Source organism: Triturus cristatus, chromosome 2_1 (genome assembly GCF_964204655.1).
Source record: "Triturus cristatus chromosome 2_1, aTriCri1.1, whole genome shotgun sequence".
Lineage (NCBI taxonomy): Eukaryota > Metazoa > Chordata > Amphibia > Caudata > Salamandridae > Triturus > Triturus cristatus.
The window spans coordinates 1,046,426,502-1,046,439,531 of record NC_140581.1 but is presented as its reverse complement, the minus strand read 5'-3'; positions in this window follow the sequence as shown (position 1 = coordinate 1,046,439,531).

The following is a 13,030-nucleotide window of genomic DNA, read 5'->3' as shown; positions in this document are numbered from 1 at the left end:
CACACCCCAGGACACACTCGCCCACGCATGCGCAAGACACGGCACGCGCACAGCCCCCGGCCCTCGAACAGGAAGTGGTTCACTCCCCTTTTCCGACGCCTTAAATTGATACCTGCTGGCAACCGACACTATCTCCAGGCAGCCGCTGGCAGAGGGTAGGTGCTGACTGAGCCGGCCCCCGACGCAACCGTAAGTACTCGCAGGCAGGATCCGTTAGGGACTATCATGTATGCGCAGCCCACCCTCACGCAGGGTCCCCTCCCTTAACCTATTCACGCTCTGTTTGGTCCCTTCAGCAAATAGGGCGCTGGCAGCCTCGGCGGATCCTATGCAGCCCCGTTCAGAAATACGAGGGTAAGGATGGGGGCACCTTGCTCTTCGTTATACCAGTTTTATGTGTTTGTATATCTTCACGTTTCTTGGCATATACATTTTATATATTTTTCAAGTGATACTTAAACAGAGTGTTCGCTCGCTGTCTGAGCTGTCAGGTTCTGTCACGACCCATCCCCCATGAGTCTAGTGGGTCCGCTACCTGGCTATGTGGTGTGTTTGTATTTTTTGCCCGCTGCATATAGACTATCAGTACCTGGGCTCTGTCCACGAACAAACGTGCCGCTTATTCTGGCGCCACTACTGCCACCCTCACTTATGTTCCCTTCGACCTCAGCAATTATGTTGAGATTTATACAGAAATTCTCTCTATTACTGTTGGTCCCCGCCCTGCACCGCTCCTCAACCCATGGGAGATACTCTACCATTGAATTAGCTGAGTGTGCCTGACACTGATGCTGGACGCCTGACACGTCACTTATGTACGTTCTTGTTGACATGGTCACCGGGGTGACCGCACTATCACTATGCGAATGGTACTCGGGGTCACAGACAGGTCCTTGCTGTGCTCTCTCGTGAAAACTGTGACTGATTATATGTACCAGTTCTGTCTAAACCATTCATGTGTGTTTGTCACCCCTCCCTCCTTCCTTTACCCCCCCTCTTCCCCATCCCTACCCTTCCCTCTTCTCCCCTCCCGTTTATTTCCCCTACAGGTTACACTAGTTTGGTACGTTCTTCTTGTCCTTGCTGACCAGGTCACTGTACCCCGCAGCCCCGTACCTCTTTTAACCTTTTTCTAAGACGTGAGTTACCCTTCTAATCTCTGGCACTCCCGTCTTCACCGTGCACTACCTTTCACTCCTCCTCGGTCCTGATGAAACGCCACTGACCCGTCCGGGCATTCTAGGCGTGAAACATGTCGACCTTTTATTAAAGTCACACTAGCACCTTGCGCTGATTAAGTGACCCCGTGACCTTCTGGTCTTTTTAGTTTGCCAGAGGCTCCATAATATTAAAATTCACTTTTTTGGACACCCCTAGGCATTTTTATTCCACACACCTTGCACGCACGCAACCACTTACCTCTCGGATCCACCTCACTGCTTTTTTGCCCACATACCCGCATTCACCTGACGGCTTTTCTCTTTAAAAGACCTCCGATAGAGAGACCCTTCGGGGGACCGTCGGGCATTGCAGCGCCGGCCCGACGAGGAACAACAACAAGCCCAATGATGAAGCAAGACATCCCTCGGGGTGTGTGAGGGCTTACGAGAGGCTACATAGAGTCCTCCCCTTCAGGATTGGATCCTTGAGACTGGGGAAATTTCTCTCTGCCTCTTTTCATCCCCCCTCTACCCCCCTCTCCTCCCCCCCTCTTTTTACACTCTTCCCTCTATCTCTACCTATGTTGAGCAGGTGATCGGCATTTTTGTTTCACCGCCAACAGGGAACAATGTCCTCATTGATTTAACTGTCATGAGTGGAGCACGGACATTGGACCATAACCAGCTCCTGGTCCCCCTCTCCTTTTTTTGACCGAAATTCCTGACTAAGGCATACTTTTAATGGTAGATGGATTATGCTGATAGGACCACAGGGTCCTATCAGCAATGTTATCGCTGTTTTCAATGGAACATCGCTGGAAAACCAGCGATGTTCCATTGAAAACACCGTTATCACTGAAATATTGTCGCCATAGCGCTATGCGTTTTAAATATAGCGTTATCATGGCGATAATATTCAGCGATAGCAGGCGATAATATTTCTATCGCTATCTACGGCCAGCGATAATTATCGCTGGCCGTTGATAATATGCCCCTTATTTCTGTATAACGGAAAGACGACCATGTCTGCAATTTCATGTCTGTAGCTTCTCCATGTGCACGGCTTGCATGGTAGGAAGGTGGGACTGGATTCCTTTTACATATAGAAATGCAGGTATGCTTAGCTATTTAATGACAACTGGTGGAGGCTGCAAATTAATTTCTGGCTTTTACATATTACTGTAGGGCCCCATGTGTAGTAGTCGTACCAAAGGCAAGTCTAGATAGGGGCAGAGCAAAGTAGTAAAATTACGAAGAGTAGTGGTCTAGGATGCGTTCGCACAAAAAGAACGGCCCACTGAATTTGAGAAATGACTTTTTCCAATATAAATAGCATATCTAAAGTTAGATTATACCCACACTCCATCAAATTGTAATCCATAGAACACGTAGAAATTTCAGTATTGTGAGTGTGCAAATTCCGACTTAATTCATTTGACTTGAAACAAGCATTGAAAATGCAATAGGCCTCGCCTTTAATTAAGTTAAAGCCATTTGCTTTGCTAATGGTATTGTATAGCAAAGCAAATGGCTTTAACTTAATGAAAGGCGAGCCCTATTGCATTTTTTTTTTTTTTTTTTTTTTTTAAAACCTTTATTTATATCAGTCCGGAACACAGCTATTCAGCCGACATCCCGGAGGTTCGGCAGCTAATCAAGCAACACATGAAAGCGTCCATAGCTCTAGTACAGGAAAAGGACAAAGGTTCTGTTTTTTAAAACAACCTACAATGAACAACGCAAGCAAGGCAGTATACACAATAAGCTTGTGCCAGTTCCCGATGGGGGCGTGGCCCCATTCCCAAAATCAGGTCAAAGCCACCGGTCGGGAGGATGAGGGAGAAGCAGAGGCGCTAACATTCTAGCATATTTCCATCATGAAAATCCCAAGTTGGAAGTGAAGCTAGGGGGAAAGTTGCTCCTCTAGTGGTTCAGTGGCCGGGGGCAGACATATATCACCCCTATATTGGTTCCACCGTCCCCATATCTTATGCCATTTCTTAGGCCTCCCCCGGGCACTATAGACCGTTTTCTCCCTAAACATGCTCCAGTCCATATTGTCCATCCATGCATCCAGAGTGGGAGGTCTCTGGGAGCCCCACAGTCGCGCTATATCTCGCTTCGCCACCATATTTCCTAGGGTCACCCATTGAGTCTGCGCAGCGTCATAATCAGTAGGACCCCAAACATTCAGAAGACAGCGCCGCGCCTCTGGCAGCAGTGCAATACCCGTGACCTCCTGCATCACTACATGAATTCGCTTCCAGAACTCCGCAATCACACCACATTCCCATATGATATGTAGAAAGGTGCCCACCATCCCGCAGCCCCTCTTACATAAACCATCCTCGGAGAAACCCATATGAATCAGTCGGGGCCCAGTGACGTAGACTCTATGAAGTATCTTAAGCTGGACCAGCCTTAGTCGTGCGAGGATCGCGACCTCCTTAGGAGAGGAGACGGCGTACTGCCAGTCCTCATCGTCCAGCTCAAGGCCGTCCCTAGTCCACTGATCACGCACCCCTAGGAGGAGGTCGGTCCGGACATTAACGAGCTTCTTATAAATTAAGGAGATTGTACTCTCCGGCATATGGCCGTCCAGGATCCGATCCTCCAAGGGAGAGGACTCAGGCACCTTCTCCCCCTCGACGAGGACGGACCGCAGAGCATGGCGTACCTGTGCGTACCAGAAATATTCCGTACCCTCCAGTGCGTACTCCGTCCGTAGCTCGTCGAACGATTTAACTCGCCCCTTAGCCAGCAGGTCCCCCACCCTGGATATGCCGATCAGATCCCATTTCTCGAATCCCTTCGTGTGCCAAAGTTTCCCCAACATATCGGAGTCAAACAGCGGAGTGGCGAGGGTGAGCCTATCCTTCCAACCCAACGAGTTTGTAACTGCCTTCCACACGTGCACCGCCACCCTGGTTGGCCCCGTGAGGGACCCATCCGTTGACCTGGAGTAGAGTGCCCTAAAGTAATTACCCCCGCGCAGCAACCACCGGTCCATAGCGAAGCCGGGGCTCAGCACCGGACCGTAGACTCTGTGATTGATCGCACTCAACTGAGAGGCCCAATAATATCTTCTGATGTCAGGAAGCGCGATACCCCCATCGTACCACGGAAGGGTTAGCTTTGCTATCGCTATGCGCGGACGGCCATCCCACAGCAACGAGCGCTGGAGGCTCTCAACCTCCCGAAAGTAGCTGGCCGGAACCAGCTCCTGGGTATTCTGCAGGGCATAGAGAAAACGGGGAAGAGACATCATTTTGAACAGCACAGCACGGCCAAGGAGGGAAAGCGGCAACCGCCGCCAGCCCGCCACATCCCGCCGCAGGCGTGTCAACGGAGGGAGCAGGTTTCTCTCGTATCGTACAGTTGGATCGGTGGAGATATAGATCCCCAGATACAAGAAACCCTCCCGGGCGATCTGGATCGAGCAATTCCGCGGGAGAACAGGGACGTCCCCACACAGGGCATACAGACACGACTTCCCCCAGTTAATGGTTAGACCCGAGTTCCTACCAAAAGAAGTCAAAATGTCACAAACAACTATGAGAGACTTCCTGGGTGAAGTGAGGTAGAGCAGAATATCGTCGGCATAAAGGGAAATGCGGTCCTCATGGTCTAGTGACCATCGAATCCCCCTTACATCTGGGTGCCATCGTATCCAGGCCGCCAGCGGTTCAAGAGCGAAAGCAAACAACAACGGCGACAGGGGACAGCCCTGCCTGGTGCCCCTCCCCAGCTCAAACGGACGGGACGGCCTACCGTTGACCGCGACTTTAGCGAGAGGTCCTTCATACAGTAGTCTCACCCAGCCAACAAAGCCAGGTCCAAAGCCGAATTTTGCAAGTGCAGCCCACAGGTATGCCCACTCTACCGTGTCAAAAGCCATCGTGGCGTCAAGTGCTGCCACAATGGTCGGCTCCCGCAGTGTCCCCGCCCTTGCGAGCACGCCGTGGATGCGCCTAAGGTTCAACGCAGTGTTACGGTGCGGGATGAAACCAGATTGGTCAGGGTGGATCAGGTCCCTGATCACCCTGATCAAACGGTTGGCAAAGATTTTACCGAGGATCTTCGGCTCGGCATTAAGGAGCGAGATCGGCCTATATGAGCCGCACTTGTTCCTGGGCTTGCCATCTTTATGTATGACCACAATTGTCGGCAGGCGTTGGTCGAATGGAAGGCATCCCGTCTCCCGCGCCTCCACAAACATAGCTCGCAGATGTGGAGCGATCTTGTCCGGCCGGAGTTTGTAGAACTCAATTGGCAGGCCATTCGGGCCCGAGGCCTTGCCCGGGCGCAGTGAACGGATAGCACCCGCGATTTCGTCAACTGTGATATCGCCATCTAGATCTTCCCTGTCTATGTCGGAGAGGCAAGGCAGAGCAAGATCGCGCAGAAGTTCACACGAGTCCTCCACCGGCCTGTCCGACACAGAGGTATAGACCGTGCGGAAATAATCTGCGAAGCACTGGACTATGCCATCCGGCTCAGTGACAATAACGCCACCCTCTGTTACTAGGTCTGGCACCACACGATTGACCCGCTCCTTTTTATCCAGCCACGCTATTAATTTCCCGGCCTTGTCCCCGACGTCATACAGTCGGCCCCGCTGATCCCTACTCAGGGCTTTGGCCGCATCCGTCACCAGGGCCTTATACTCCGACTGCTTAAGGCTCAAATTATGCAGCGCCGCTGCCGTGACCTCCTCCTCCAAAGCCAACTCTAGAGCCGCCATCTCCGCCTCGATCTGAGCGACCTCCGCATCTCGCCGACGTTTGGGTGCCGCTATCAAGGAGAGGGCCTCTCCTCTCAGCACAGTTTTGAACGCTTCCCACAAAGACACCGCAGACGTGACCGAGCCGAGATTTTCCTGGAAATAGCGATCGACCGCCTTCAGCACCGCACTACGAGTCTTAGGGTCCCGGAGATACCAGGGGTTAATCGGAGCCACCCTGCCCCCCACTCCTCTACCAACATCCATACAGATCCACACCGGCGAATGATCAGAAATACCCCGAGCCATGTGCCTGGCCTCAGACACAAAGGAGGCGTGCGCGGCCAGGGTAAGCACATAATCAATTCTAGAGAGACTGCCATGCGCCCCGGAGTGGAAAGTGTACTGCCGCTGTGTGGGATGCAGCAGTCTCCAACAATCAACCAGACCAAGGGTATCTACAAAGTCCGGAAGCCATTTCTGAGCCCCCCCCGAGCTTCTTGGCGGGTGTCTGTCAAGCAATCCGGAGCCAACCGCATTGAAGTCACCACCCACCACCAACATTCCCTCTGGGAGATCCAACAGAGCCCTCTCCAAGTCCGCAAATGTGGAAGGCTGCAGCGCAGGAGGGACATAAACCGACACCAGGACCAGCGTCCTACCCTCCCACCTCCCCGCCACAGCCGCAAATCGTCCCCTGTCATCAACAGTAGTGGAGTCAACCTCAAACGGCAGCGAGGACCTGACAAGTATTCCAGCCCCTCTAGAGCCCGAAGAAAACCCCGAGTGTGCGACAAATTTGTAGCCCTTCCTGTTGAGTGCATAGCACGTGTTACCTATCAGGTGCGTCTCTTGCAATAAGACGATATCAGGGGAGCATCGCTTCAGAAATTGCAGGACAATCCCTCGCTTAATACGATCCCCCAAGCCGTTAACATTCCAACTGAGTATCTTTAAGCCCCTACCCCCCATCCCAAAATGTAAGGAGACCTCCACCCCCCCCCCCGTAGAACCGCACTCGAGCTACAAAAGCTTGCATCACTACGCCTTGCAAAACAAAAAACAACAACAACCACGTCAACAACCCCAATCCACCCCCCACCCTGCACCCCTGCGTAAGCTCGAAAAGGCCCCCCAACTTGCAGTGTGCCTGTCGCCCCATACAAAGACTAATCTACAAAAAGAACCCCAGAGGAGGAAAAGCTCCCTTCCTACCCCCGCCACCCCCCGGACTACCACCCTCCCGGAGGAACCGGAGATCTAGCACCCAAGTCCTCGCTCATTGGTCGTCACCGCCACCTTCTGCTCCACCGGCATGCTCCCCGCTAGTCCGTCTTTGGGGCAATGTGTCCAGCCAGTCTCCGACCATGTCCGGTGATTCAAAAAAGAAAGTCCGCTCTTCGAACACCACACGCAACCTGGCCGGGAAGAGCATGGCGTACTTCAGTCCCATCTCTCTTAGCCTTCTCTTGACCGCCAGGAAGCCTTGTCCTTGCTTCTGCACCATCTGGGTAAAGTCCGGATAAAAACTCACTGTGGTGTTCTGAAAAGTCATCGGGCCGGACACCCGTGATGCTTGTAGAATGGCGTCCCGGTCCCTGAAATTAAAGATCCTGGCGACAATCGGTCTCGGAGGGGCCCCCACCTCGGGCCTCCCACCAGGGACTCTGTGGGCCCGTTCAACAGTAAAGAACTTACTAAGGCCTTTGGGCGCCAGATGGTTCACCACCAAGTCCTCCACGAACAGGTCCACCGACTGTTCCTCCGAGTTTTCCGGGACCCCAATAATGCGCACGTTATTGCGCCGTGCCCGGCCTTCGAACTCCTCCAACCGTCGGGCAAAGTGGTCATTTGCGGTCCTCAAGGTACGGACTTCCAGCTGCAGGTCAGAGACATCGCTCAGGAGGCCAGAGGTTTTAAGGTCCAAGGACTGAACCCGCTCATTAGTTTTCCCCAGGTCTGCCCGAATCAAGTTGACGTCAATCGAGATTGTGTCCACTTTATGCGCCAGGGTCTCAAATTGTTGCCCGATAGAGGACTGCATCCCCTCGATGCCCCCATGATATCCTGCAGGGTTAGTTCCGTGGCGGGGGGCGAACCGTCTTTCAAGGCTTCCAGTGCCCGTCCCGATCCGCCCGGTGACCCCTTCTGCTGGGCATAGCGGTCCATGTTGTTGGTTTGGGTGTATCCTCCCCGCCTGGTACTCTTGGGCTTCTGTTTTTCGGCTTCCGATTTGGTCGACATCGTGATCTGCCGCGGAGACAGTCTCCTTGCCCATACAGAGAAGACGACCATGCAACAAGTGACTGGCGCAACTCACTCCCAGGCCAGGGCGCGATAGAGACAGGAAAGCGAAAGCGAAAGCGAAAGTGAGGACACCTTCCTCCCGACGGCTCGCCCTTCGCACGGCCGCTGTTGTTCAATTAGTGCACGGGCACTGTGCCAGCGCGAGCCCCGGGCATCTTCAGGGGAGTAGGCCACAAACTTCCATGTAGCACAACTTCGGCCTCCGGTGAGCGATTTCAGTCCGGACAGCGGCTATCACCTCAGCAACGGCTCGCCTCCAATATTCCGGGTGTTAAAACAGGATGCTGCACAGGATATCTGCCGGAGGGAGCGAGGGTCTCGGGAGCTCTGAGCTCACGCGGCCATCTTGATCACGCGCTAGGCTCCTCCTCCCCCTATTGCATTTTTAATGCTTGTTTAAAGAGTGCCTCGAAACGGGTCTCTATCGGGCTCTGTTTTGTGCCCTGGCACAAGCGGTCCATTTTTTTACGGACTGCAGTGACAGTGCACTAGTGGAGAAGTTACGGCATGACGACATGCCAGGTGAGAGTTGTAGGGGAAGGGAAATCCTTTAAAGAGCATCATTTTCTCTCTGGATGCCCCTTCTCCTTTTGAAACTCAGGAGCAGCAACATTGTTCTGGTGTCACCAGGGCTTTAACTGGAAGCTTTTTCAATATTATATACAAGCCAAAGTTGCTGCTTATTTATCTTATACAACTAACAACTATTGACAAAGCAAATAATCCTGACTTGTAGGTATAATGTTACTTGTTGTATCATATATCTGGATGCAATGATAGAAACAGCAAAATACAAGTCGGGTGGCACACTATACTAAGTACAGATTTTTAGTTTGTGTGTTATTAAGCCACACCCTTAATTACATTGTCCACGCCCCTTTGAGAGATCCCCTAGTTTTTTCATCCCACTGAAAGCCCTGGTGCTGGCTGTATGATCTCTGAGGCCAGATGTCCCAAAGGCATCACCAGGGGTTGCAAGGGCCAAGCCAGGGGTCGCAGCAGCGATGCCTGGGGACCCATGCATGAATCCATGTATGTGAGGCTGCTTTTTCAGAAATGAACAATTGAACACTGCTTGCATCCTCCCGGAAAGTTTAAAAGCGTAGTTTTATTATGTGGAAAGTTTCTCTGCAGTATTTCGTTTAGACCCCTCAACAAATTCTTCAAACATTGCAACCTGTCCTTTTCGATTCTTCGTGTGTGCGTGTGTTTGTGCACGCGCATGCTTTGGATGGTGTAGAAGGGGGCATTGGTTATAATGAGCTCTTCAAAGAATCAGGGGTAGGTTTGCTTAAACCTCAGACCCTAATTAAAATGAGAACACGGACACTACCTCAGTGCCATTTGCAGATCAGAGTACCCAGATGCCTCTACTAACCTAGGAAAACACTACTTAGATGAGTGTGACATCCCTCCGTCATACTCTCCTCTAAAAATACGCCACGCAATCACGGTTTGTCTTGAGAGCCAGACCATTCCTATACTTAGGTCACACATGCACGGCCACAACATCTCACCGCTCTGCACACGGCGTCGGCCACATCAATTTCTAGCGGTTTTATTAACATAAAATACGCCCGGTGCATTCTGGGAATCATTTGCCAGGTGATCATTACCGAAACATAGAAGACGGACAGCAAAACTAGAGCCCAATTGCATGAGTTTAGGCAAAATGTATAGCATCGGGCACCCATTATTTTTCGCAGAAATTAAAATATTCTTTGGTGAGAAAATCTTTATTTCTGTCTTAAGAGTTATTATTAAGGAAAAACAGTGCAATGTTATGATTGCGAATTATTCATATATACTAGACATGTAAAGATAAGTTTTCTTGATATAATGGTTGACGGCTCAGATGCGCTCAATACGGGCGTTCGGTATCGCGCTCTATTGCAAGTTGAACAATTTTTCGTTCAACCCAAGGGCTCAATTTTATTTACAAAGATGGCGGCTGGTCGTGCTAGGCCTCGGTCCGTTTTCACTGTTAGGTTCTTTGAAATTATCCCTCACCTCTGAGATTGGCTGAAGCTCAGCAACCATTCAAAGGAGTTTTCGTCAGGCAAGGCAGGCCAATCGAGGAAAAGCACTTCAACTCACGACATCTCACCAATCTGCACACGGCGTCAGCTACACCAATTTCTAGTGGTTTTATTCACAGAAAATACGCCCAGTGCATTCTGGGAATCATTTGCCGGGTGATCATTACCGAAACATAGAAGACGGACAGCAAAATTAGAGCCCAATTGCATGAGTTTAGGCAAAATGTATAGCATCGAACACCCATTATTTTTCACAGAAATTAAAATATTCTTTGGTGAGAAAATCTTTATTTCTGTCTTAAGAGTTATTATTAAGGAAAAACAGTGCAATGTTATGATTGCTAATTATTCATATATACTAGACATGTAAAGATAAGTTTTCTTGATATAATGGTTGACGGCTCAGATGCGCTCAATATGGGCGTTCGGTATCGCGCTCTATTGAAAGTTGAACAATTTTTCGTTCAACCCAAGGACTCGGTTTTATTTACAAAGATGGCGGCTGGTCGTGCTAGGCCTCGGTCCGTTTTCACTGTTAGGCTCTTTGAAATTATCCCTCACCTCTGAGATTGGCTGAAGCTCAGCAACCATTCAAAGGAGTTTTCGTCAGGCAAGGCAGGCCAATCGAGGAAAAGCACTTCAACTTTTCCTGGAAAAGGGTGTAGCTGGTTGTTTACCTGAATATTTTTTTAGAAGTTTGCTCGGTTGATATCGGATACGTACCTGATATGAAGACCACGTTAACTTTCGAGGGGTATACATACAATAAAAGAACAGTTGGAACCCTTGTCTCTTTTAGAGCCGTCCCAGTAGGACTGGCTCGTGAGCCGTCCCAGTTGGACTGACTCGCATGACTGGTTTCTTATGTTTATGGGGCCATGTGTTTGGCCCCATAAAGATAAAAAAACCTTTCACGCCAGCAGTAAGTCGGGGGCAGCCAGTCCAACTGGGACGGCTCTAAAAGCGAAAAGTGTACGTCACAAGATGCTCCTTTCCAATGGCTGGCCACCGTTTAGCATAACCACCGTTTAGCATAAACGGTGACGCCAGCCAATGGAAAGGAGGGGCGGGGCTTAAAGCCCACTAGATAAATCTAACCAAAACGTTAAATCTCGCCAGCGAGACTGCGCATGTTTGCGCAGTCTTACGCCAGGCGAGACCTAAAAATACGCATGTTTTCAATTTCGGGACAAGGTGGCTGATGCATGAGATATCTCACTAGTCGGCACCAAGCACCTGATCCCTTAATAAATAGGCCTGCCAAGTGCCACGTATCAGGGGTTTGACTCATCATTTTAGTGCTTGTGTCATCATCCCTGCACAAAAATGCATTATTCATGTATCATAGCTCATCTGGCACCACCCCAGAACAAGGCACGGTTGTATGTCGTTACAACACATTTCGTTGCAACGCATGCCTTTACCACGCATGCGTTACAACGGAATGCTTTTTCAACGCATAACCTTTACCACAAATTTTCCTTTACCACGCGTACCTTTACAACGAGTTTCGTTGATAATTTATGCATGATAAGGGCATACTCTTGGTAAAGGTTATACTCCTCCCCTGTACCCTTACGTGACGCCCAGCCTCCAATCCTTCTTATATTTACCCCTGCCCTTAACCCTCACTCCTTTTATATATATATTTTTTTAAACTAAAATTCCCCTTACCTCTTCACGTCGTCTCCTCTCCATCTTCCGTGGTGACGTCGTAAAGAGGAAGCGGAAGTTTCTTTCCGTTTCCTCTCAAACTACGCCGATTGCCTGCACTTCTCGACGTGACATCAGGTGAGTTTTTTTTGGGGGGGGGAGATGCCCCCAAGCCCCCTTTTTTTCCACTCTTTTTTTTTATTTTTGGGGGGAGACCCCCCAAGTCCCCTTTTTCGAATTTTAGCCTTTACCACACATGCCTTTACTACGTATTTCGTAGTAAAGGTATGCGTGGTAAAGGCTTTCGTGATAACCACGCATGCGTTGTAATGCATGCGTGGTTAAGGTTTGCGTGGAAACGGCCGCGTTGTAGTGGCCGTTTCCCCGAGGCACACTAACGACAGACCTCAGCTGCACTATTAACCAAGCAGAGACCGGTGCGCAAAGTATGCACACAAGGGGGCAGATTTACAAGCCGCTTGGGCCACTTTTGCGTCACTTTTCCCATGTTAAAAGTGACGCAAAAGTGGCGCAAGGGGCTTGTAAATCTGCCCCAAGGTGTTTAAAAGTGCAACCTGCTGCAGCCCACTGGTCCAGCCTGCCACTGACTGCCAATAACTAAATTGAGGCAGCAGAGGCCTGTTCTTGAGAGCCTGTCCAGTGCAACACACCAAGACTGCAAGCTGCAGGGCATGCCTGACTTTGATGATATGTGTGATGGGCTGGTGAGTGCAGGAGCACCAAGGAGGAAGGGAGGAACCATCTTAGAAAGAGAAAGCAGTTTATTGGTCTTTCCATCTCGGGTGTTTTGCAGCAATTTCAAGATCGTTTTAGAGTTTGTCTTTGCTCCAAAGACTGTACTTTCAGATATTTATCTCCTTCCATGGACTTCATTGTTTGGATTTATTCATGAAAAAAAGGTTACTTTGGTCTTTGAATGCCATTCATAAGTACACTGAAAACATGGTAGTATCACACACAAGAAATTGGCGGCAATGATTAGAGTCAACCAGCAGGGGCCCACATAATAGCCCAAAATAAATTCATAACCTGTTCTTTCCACACACCAGATATTTACTAGAATACAATATATAGCATCATCCAATGCAAATAAACAAGTGTGGCATTGTCATGGCCCTTTGTAGGCC